The sequence below is a fragment of the Triticum aestivum genome, chromosome 7A (assembly GCF_018294505.1).
Source record: "Triticum aestivum cultivar Chinese Spring chromosome 7A, IWGSC CS RefSeq v2.1, whole genome shotgun sequence".
NCBI lineage: Eukaryota > Viridiplantae > Streptophyta > Magnoliopsida > Poales > Poaceae > Triticum > Triticum aestivum.
In genome coordinates this window covers 470591365-470600721 of record NC_057812.1, presented here as the reverse complement: position 1 = coordinate 470600721, position 9357 = coordinate 470591365, and positions in this window count along the sequence as shown.

Genomic DNA, 9357 nt, shown 5'->3' with positions numbered 1-9357 from the left:
GCAAGTCTGGGGACCCCCGTTCCCAGGACGCCGACAGTAGCCCCCGGGCCCAAGGCACGCTCGGACTTGGCTTCGGGGCGAAGCCAAGGGGCAAGTGCGGAGCGCTGCGGGCCCCAACCGCCTGCAGCCTTGATTGACGCGCGACGACTGATGGGATGCGGGCGTCTCTGCTTCCCCATGTTGCCTCGGCAACTGCCCGACTTGACGAGTCCCTGGTGCATGCAGAAAAGCCATCATTACCTGTGATCATGGAGGTCATCGGTTTGCCTGCTCCTACTATAAATGGGGAGGGGGCGGAGCCCCCATCGCCCATCTCTTCCTCCGTTCCTCTTGCTTCTTCTTCCTTGTTTGCTTGATTGCCTTGCTGCGCCGCCCATGGCGCCAATTCAGAGATTCTCCACTGCTGAGAAGGGGAAAACCCCCCGTGAGGAGCTAGGGCCACTCCCATCAAAGAAAAGGCTGGCCCGCTCCCGAGATGCTTCCGTAGGGCGAGAAGTGGCGAGGCCCTGGTACGAGCGTCCTCCTCCCGGTTATCCGTTGCCCTTGTACGCCCAGGCGCAAGGCCCAGGAGAAGGAGGCGGCGGCCCGCGCCGTTCGCGCCACGGCTGCGGTGACCAGTTGTGTTGGTGCGCTCCGCTGCCCCGCGAACCCACGCCGAGGGCTCCTTGCGCGAACTTGTGGTGTGGGCGGCGATACCACCGCACACGTGGATCCGGTTCCCGCCATTCTTCGCTGCCGAGATGCTGCCGAGGGGGCCACTCGAGCTGTGGCTGCAGCACGCCGAGTGCGACACCCCAACGACGGGAGCAGAGGTTGAGGTCGTCTCCCCAGGCAAGGTCTTCGATGGGGAAGGCCGCCGGCTGGAATGCTGCTCGGGAGGGAGCCCCCAGGGGGGCGCGACACCTGGCGCCAGCCCCACCGATTGTCCCTCCAGCAACAGTGATGGCGCCTGGGAGTCCAACAGCTCTCCTGAGCCTGACGAGACTCCGGAGATGAGCAACGATGGCTATGTGCCCCCGAGCTCCCATCGTGCCCGGAACGCAACAGCGGCGTCTGCTCGTCGTCGCCGTTGATCTGGATGGGGTTGGCGTCGGCCTCTGGCGGCCCACTATTGATGATGGCGTCGGCGGCGACACCCATAGATATAGCTTCCGATAGTCTTCTCCTTTTGTTCCCTGCGAGGAATCGAGACGAACCCCGCGGGGGGGTGTAAAGAGTCTGTAGCGCCTTTTGTGTCAATATCATCCTTATTATGAAATTCTATGATTGCGCGTCTTGTGTCGGCTTGCCCCCCTTCCAACCTCGCGACAGCTTGGTGCTCTACACTGACAGGTCCCAGTCCCCAGGCAGGCTTCAACCGTCGCTGGTATGCCAGGTCGCGATGACGTGGTCAAGGCCAGGAGGTGAGCGGCCCGAGGTCCGGTGGAGCTCCTGAGGCGCGATGCTCAAGAGGTCCCCTTTAGCGTGCAAGCAACTCCCTGAAGGTAGGAAAGGTGGGTGGCGTTGCCGTAGCAAGGGTGCATGAGCTAGGAATTCTGTGTTTCAGCTCCGGCTGGCTCGAATGCGTGACTTATCTTTGGCAATCTTGGGTCGAGTCCTTGTGCAGCGCCAGGCTCGTGCGTCAATGGCCATAGTGTAGTCGGGTTAGGCCCGTGTGAGCTTCCCCCCTCTTTTCCACGCTCTTTCATGTGCTCTACGTCCTCGGGTCCCGACCCTCGAGCGAGCTCAGCCGCCGCTGATATGCCAGGTAACGATGCCGTGGTCAAGGCTAGGGGGTGAGGGATGGAGAGCCAGTAAGAGCTCCTGAGTTGCGATGCTCAAGTGCCCCCCTTTAACGCGCAAGCGAATTGCATGGGAAAAGAAGGAGCCCGCGGTACTGCCCGCTGTCATCCTTGGGAGGTTCCTGCAGGTTAGTTGGAGAGGGAGCATAGCCCGTGATCGCGTTGGTTACCCAGCTGCTGATTGTTCCACAAGGAGACGAAGGCACTGAGGATCTGATGAGGTGACATGCGCGGAGCGGTCCATGAGCCAGAGCTCGATCTCTCAGGTTTATCAGCGTTGCAAGGACGGACCCGAGCACAAGCGTCATGCCGGTATGTGGAGCTCTCGCCACGGAGTAAACAGGAGATCGGTCAGCAACGCGGGATGCCGCGAGATGTAATAAAACAAGCGATAGCCGTAGGGAAACCACGCAAGGAGATAAGCTAGTTCAGATAGATGCAAGAACGATACATGCCACTGGGACTGACCCGAACGGCCCGGGGATGATGCAGCCCGAGGGGCGCCCCCGACAGAGTAAGCTAAAGATGCAAAAAGATACATGCCACAGGGACAGGCCCGTGCGACCTGGGAATGGTGCAGCCCGAGGGGCACTCCCAGCTGAGTAAACTTGGAAAGTGTCACCTGATACCGTTGTCGAAGGAGTGTTGAGGTAGCCCAAGGCACGCGATGAAGGAGTCGCTCCTCATGAGCCACCAAGGCCCTGAGCCTCGGGAGGCTCTGGGGGCTCGGGTGGGTCTTCGAGGACCGTCGCCATCTTCGCGCGGACTGCGTGATGCCTGGCCTCCTGAGCCGCCAGGACCCTCCGCAAGTGGCGCTGGAAGGTGGCAGCCATGTTCGGCAGGCCAAATGGCATGCAGACGTAGCTGTGAGGTGGACCATCGCACCGCCCAACGCTCGAAGGCCAGAAGCATTCCTAAGATGCGGCCCTGTTGAGCCCTTGAATGTCGACATAGATGCGCAGCCCGCCGTCCTCGCCAGGATGGGGAGCTGCGCCGGGTGGTGGGCGGTGGTCGCCGCGCATGGCTTCTTGAAGTTCCTGGATCGCCTTGATGATGAACTCCTGAGCACCGGGCGCTCCTCGCCCAGTGTCCTCTTCAGGGAAACATGCAGCGAAGCATGCCTCCAGGTGGTGCCCGAGCGCCTCCCTCGTGATGTTGGTTAGGTCTGAGGCCCTCCAGAAGAGAGCCCCCAACCTTGCCCGAGGAGGGCGCCGGGCGCACCTTCCTATGCGAGGGAGGGAGGCGCCCTAGCTGTGGGCGCTGATCCTGAGGCGGTGCCGTTGGAGACGCCGCTCTCCTGAGGCCTTGCACGGAGTAGCTACTTCTTCTTCTTGGGGATGGCCTCAGGAGGGTACAGGGTGCCCTCGTTATCGGGGTCTTTGATTGCTGCGGCTTGGAAGGCGCGCTCCAGGGAGCACACCGCATCTCTTTCTTCGCAGGGGACCATGATGATTCCGCCACTTCCTGGCATCTTGAGGACGTTGTAGCCGTGGTGGGTCACCGCCATGAACTTGGCCAATGTTGGATACCCAAGGATGGCGTTGTACGGCATGAGAATGTGGGTGACGTCGAAGTTGATGAGCTCGGTGCGGTAGTTGTCATGCTGGCCGAAGGTGACAGGGAGGCGGACCTGCCCTATCGGGGTGGTGGAGCCGTCGGTCACTCCTGAGAAGGGCTTGGTAGGCTACAACTGATCGTATGGCACTTGGAGGCTATCAAATGTCTCGACGGACAGGACATTGAGCCCCGCGCCACTGTCGATGAGGGTCTTGGTGACTTGGACGTTGGTGATGACGGGCGAGAAAAGCATCGGGAGAGCGCCGGCAGTCGCCGCACACTTGAGCTGGTCCGACGAGCTGAAGGTGATGGCGCATTTGGACCACCCGAGTGGGCGCGTGGCCTCGAGCCTGGGAAGAGTCGCATTCACCTCACGAGCAAACTGCTTGAAGATGCGCTGGGACGCTGGGGCCTGAGCTTCGCCCAAGATGCAGGCGATAGCACGCAGTTCCTGGAAGCCCCCAGCCCCCTCGTCCTGATGATGGTCGTCGTTCCTTCTTGGCGGTGGCGGCAGCGGAGGGAGACCAGCATTACCCTGAGGGCGGTCCTCATGTGGCTGGTCCCTCCAGGCGCCCTCACAAGGCTGGTCCTACCAGCGGTCCTCACGAGGTCGGTCGCGCCACTCTTGGCGGGGGCCGCAGTCGTCCCATCATCCTCCACCTCGTCCTCCTCCTCGGCCGTAGCCCCGGTCTTTGCGCTCGGGGCATCGACCGAAGCGTCCATCTCGGATGGCCCTGAGCTCTTGACAGTCGCTGGTGTTGTGGTTGTGTACGTTATGGAAGGCGCAGAACGGACGGCTGCTCTTGGACGACTCAGGGTGGTCCCGGCCACGCTTCGTGTCCGGCTCCGCCGCGAGCACGGCTACCCCCTTGCGCTTCACATCCTTGGCCTTGGCTTTCTTTTCTTCTAGGTCGGCAGCAGGGAGCTCGAGAAGGGAAAGGCCCCCTCCTCAGCTCTTGCACACTTGGTCGCCATGTTGAACATCTCTAGAGCCGTGCATAGCTCCTCGTGGATGGCGAGCTCCTCCTTCATCTTGACATCATGGACACAATCAGAAAATGCGGCCTCATCCGTCACCTTGGGGATCTTGAGGCGGATGCTGTTGAAGCGCTGAATGTACTTCTACAGGGTCTCTACTGGCTGCTGCTTGATGGGGCGTAGGTCGCCCGCGGCCGAAGGGCGGTCACGAGTGCCCTGGAAGTTGGCGATGAAGCGGTCGCGCATCTCACCCCAGGAGGAGATTGACCCCGGGGGAAAGTTCAGGAGCCATGAGCGAGCACCATCCTTGAGAGCCATGGGAAACTAGTTAGCCATGACTTTCTCGTCTCCGTTGGCTGCCTCGATGCTCAGCTCGTAGAGCTGCAAGAACTCTGCAGGGTCGGGGGTGCCGTCGTAGCGTGGAGGCAGGTCTGGCTTGAACTTGCCTGGCCAGACGACGCTACGCAGCTTCGGAGTGAAGGCGCGGCAGCCTGTTGTGGCCACCGGGGCCCTTTGCAAAGGCGGAGTGTAGGATCGAAAGTATGTCTAGAGGGGGGGTGATTAGACTACTTGACCAAATAAAAATCTAGACTTTTCCCAATTTTAGTTCTTGGCAGATTTTAGCTATCTTAGCACACGTCAAGCAATCTCACACGATTCAAGCAAGCATGCAAAAGAGTATATGAGCAGCGGAAAGTAAAGCATGCAACTTGCAAGAATGTAAAGGGAAGGGTTTGGAGGATTCAAACGCAATTGGAGACACGGATGTTTTTGTCGTGGTTCCGATAGGTGGTGCTATCGTACATCCACGTTGATGGAGACTTCAACCCACGAAGGGTAATGGTTGCGCGAGTCCACGGAGGGCTCCACCCACGAAGGGTCCACGGAGAAGCAACCTTGTCTATTCCATCATGGCCGTCGCCCACGAAGGACTTGCCTCACTAGCGGTAGATCTTCACGAAGTAGGCGATCTCCTTGCCCTTACAAACTCCTTGGTTCAACTCCACAATCTTGTCGGAGGCTCCCAAGTGACACCTAGCCAATCTAGGAGACACCACTCTCCAAGAGGTAACAAATGGTGTGTTGATGATGAACTCCTTGCTCTTGTGCTTCAAATGATAGTCTCCCCAACACTCAACTCTCTCTCACAGGATTTGGATTTGGTGGAAAGAAGATTTGAGTGGAAAGCAACTTGGGGAAGGCTAGAGATCAAGATTCATATGGTAGGAATGGAATATCTTGAGCTCAACACAAGTGTAGGTGGTTCTCTCTCAGAAAATGTGTATTGGAAGTGAGGATCTGTTCTGATGGCTTTCTCCATGAATGAAGATTGGGTGGAGGGGTATATATAGCCTCCACACAAAATCTAACCGTTACACACAATCTGCCAAACTTGGTGGGACCAACCGTTAAACTCAGTCGGACCGATTTAGCAAACCTAGTGACCGTTAGGATTTTCGATGGGACTGAGATGCAACTCGGTAGGACCGATATGGTTAGGGTTAGGGCATAACGTAATCTCGGCGTGACTGATTACACAAACTCGGTGAGACCGATTTTGGTAATAAGCTAACCAGAGAGTTGGTCAGGTAAACTCGGTGGGACCGATTCGCTCTTCTCGACGAGACCGAAATGTTACGAAAAGGAAACAGTGAGTTTACATTGCAATCTCGGTGGGACCGATCGCTCACTTCAGTTGGACCGAAACATTATGAAGGGAAACAGAGAAATTGCAATCCCATCTCGGTGAGACCGAGATCCCTATCGGTGAAACCGATTTGCTAGGGTTTGTGGCAGTGGTTATGACATGTGAAACTCGGTGGCTCCGGATAGAAAGAATCGGTGGGGCCGAGTTTGACTTTGGGTTTAGGTCATATGTGGATATGGAAAGGTAGTTGAGGATTTTGGAGCATATCACTAAGCACATGAAGCAAGAGGCTCATTAAGCAACACCTCATCCCTCCTTAATAGTATTGGATTTTCCTATGGACTCAATGTGATCTTGGATCACTAAAATATAAAATGTAGAGTCTTGATCTTGAAGCTTGAGCCAATTCTCTGTCCTTATAATTTTGAGGGATCCACTTTCCTCATCCATGCCATGCCATCCATTGAGCTTTTCCTGAAATATTCATCTTGGAGTAATGTTAGCTCAATGAGCTATATGTTGTTAGGAATTACCAAAACCATCCAGGGATAGTTGCACTTTCAATCTCCCCTTTTTTGGTAATTGATGACAACATATAGATCAAAGCTTCGACAAATGATAATAAGAGTGAAATACATCGTCGCTTTGAGAAGTATGTGATAAGCAAGAGCTCCCCCTAAATTTGTGCATATTCAAAATTTGCTTTGGACTGCAAATGCACAAAGAGTTAGAATCATGGGTTACTCTTTCATGTCACATACATCTTGGTGGAACGCTCGTACTCGCATGCACGTTCGGCGACTTCCAGCGTCAGCGCCTCTTCACGCTTCCGGAGCTCTACTGGGTCGCCAGAGGCCACCTTCATCGATGCGAGGACTGCCTCGCGCAGCTCCACTTGCTCCTCCAGTGAGTGGCACCAGGCCAGGAGCTCCCGAGCCCGCTCCTCCGCCGCCTCTCGCCGCCGGTCAGCTTCCCGGGCCTCCTCATCGGCCCGAGATCGGGCCTCCCGAGAGGCCACCAGCGACGCCTTGGCCTCTCCGTCGGCAAGATCACGCTGATGACGTGCAAGGGCAATGGCGCCCTCCAGCTCGCGCCTCTCTGCAGCCAGGCGCAGGCCCTCGGCCTCAAGGCGCGCGTCTTCACCAGCAAGCTCCTCACCAAGCAGGTTCACCGCGTCAGCCGCCCTTCGAAGGAATCCTTGGCGAAGAGCGCGACGCTCCCGGGCACGCTCGAGCACGTCTTCCACACCATCATCTGCCCCGAGCAAGCGCCGGGGGCCACGAATCAGCACTCCCCCTCTGGGCAGGGGGCTGGGGGCTGGCACCCTCACGACGGCCGGGCACGCCATGCCAGAAGCCCGGCCTGGGGCCAGCCCATCCCTAGATGGGGAGCGCAGGGAGCGCCTCAGCCAATCGCAGTCCACGACCAGGTGAGAAGCCCATGGCAGGCTGGCTATGCCACAGGAAGGCCCGCAAAGGAGGATCGCGAGGTGCGCAGGGCCTCGATGCGCCTCGGGACGGTTCGCCTCTCCGATCGCCCTCACCACAAGAGCTCTGCTGCTTGGAGCGCTGAAGGACGGTGGAGGGGGCGAAGCCAAGGGGGACGGCACCTCAGCCATCTCCGCGAGCTCGGCTGGAAGGGGCCTGCGGAGCAAGGATCAGTAAAAGCAACAGAAGGATCGGGAGCTGGAAAAGGAGAAGGCTTACTCATCAGTGGCGAAGTACTTCCTACGCTTCAGCAGGCGACAAGGGTAATCGTCGCCCAGGGCCTCCCTTTTCTTCCGGAGGGCCTCAAAGTCCATGCGGAAGCGGCCCAAGAGTTGAACGCAGGGATCAACCTGCGACGAAGACGGAGCGGCAAGGCGATCCGCATCAGGGGCGCCTGCCTGATGCGCGCTGCCAATCGCCTCACCAAGAGAAGCGGCTGGAGCCTCAGGGGCCTCAGTCGCAGGCGCTGAGGGTAGCTGCTTGTCACCCTCAGCCTCAGTAGCACGGGCCCCAAGAGCTGCTCCCTCATGAGCATCGGTCGGCGCTGTTACCCCGCCGGGAGCCCCCTCGGCCTTTGGCGCCTCATGCCTCCCTGCACCGCCACTTGAGGAAGAGTCGCCTTGGCCGACTGGAAGGGCAGTCGCCATCACTGGGTTCTCGCGAGGCCCCTGGAGGCCGGCGGGGCGCGGCCCCCACTCATCAAAGATAGGCATCTAATTCACAAAGTCGCCCCTGTTCTGGCAGAGGTACAGCAAGGCCCCTCCCTGCTGGATGCTGCCAGGGTTAGGGTCCCCAGTCAGGATCAAGAGCGTTGTCGTCAGCACTTTAGGCGTCAGGTCCTCTTCCTGGAGCCTCATACGATCATCACGCCCGCTGAAGGCCCACATCCAGCGGGAGTGGCGTTGGAGAGGAGCAATGTGGCGTAGCAGGAACTCCTTCACCACCTTGGGCGCTGTCACGCCAAGCGACCTCAAGAACGCGAAGCGGTGCCAGACGAAGACGAACCGGGGGCTCTCGAGCATCTCCTGGCCCCAGCCCGAGTTGGGGACAGCAGGCGAAGTTGGCTCCGATAGCAGGGGGCTGGGCACCCCTACATCCACATACAGCCACCGCTCGCGGAACCCGGCCGCAGGCGGAGGGAGCCTGAAGTCAATCCTCGAGGCTGATGTCTCAGGCGCGGCAGCGAAGCTCATGCACGCCGAGCATTGGGTAGGATCGACAAGGCGCAGAAAGAAGAAGTGGCGCAGCAAGGCAATCGAAGGAAGGATGCCCATCATTGCCTCACAAACAAAGGCGAAGACCGAAAGAAGGGTGATGGATTCAAGACCCAGATGCATCGTGTGGATCTGATAGTGGGAAAGCACGACATTGAAGAAATCAGAAAAGAGGGGGAACCAGACCCGCCCACAGGGCGTCGGCAAAATACTGGACCTCAGTGACTATCCTGTCGATGGAGAAGTGAGACGCGGGCTAGGCCGTCGTCCTCCCGCATTCATTGAAGATAGTGGCTAGAGCTGAGCTGACCTTGCCCAAGCCCTCTCGATCGATTATCGACTGGTCGACGGCGGGGGGCGCCAACAGCGGCGAGCGAGGCAGAGGCATGGATTTCTTCCCTCTTCCCTTCTTCGTCGGAGCCATGGCGATGGGAAGGGGGGAGGAAGGTTCGAGATTGGGTTGAAAACAGAAGCTGGAGTTCGAGAGGAGGAAGGACAGAGGACGCTCGAGCAGCAGAAAGGGGAGCGGCTGTGTACGACTACGAGTCCGCCTAGCATGGCGCAAAATAAGGGGGCGCGGGGGAACAGTGCCGCCCACGTCCAATCAACCGCCACGCGGCGCCCAAGGCCGCAGGCTGTTAGGGCCCGCGGCGCTTCACCCTTGCCCTTTCGCCTCCTTGCACGGCCAAGTC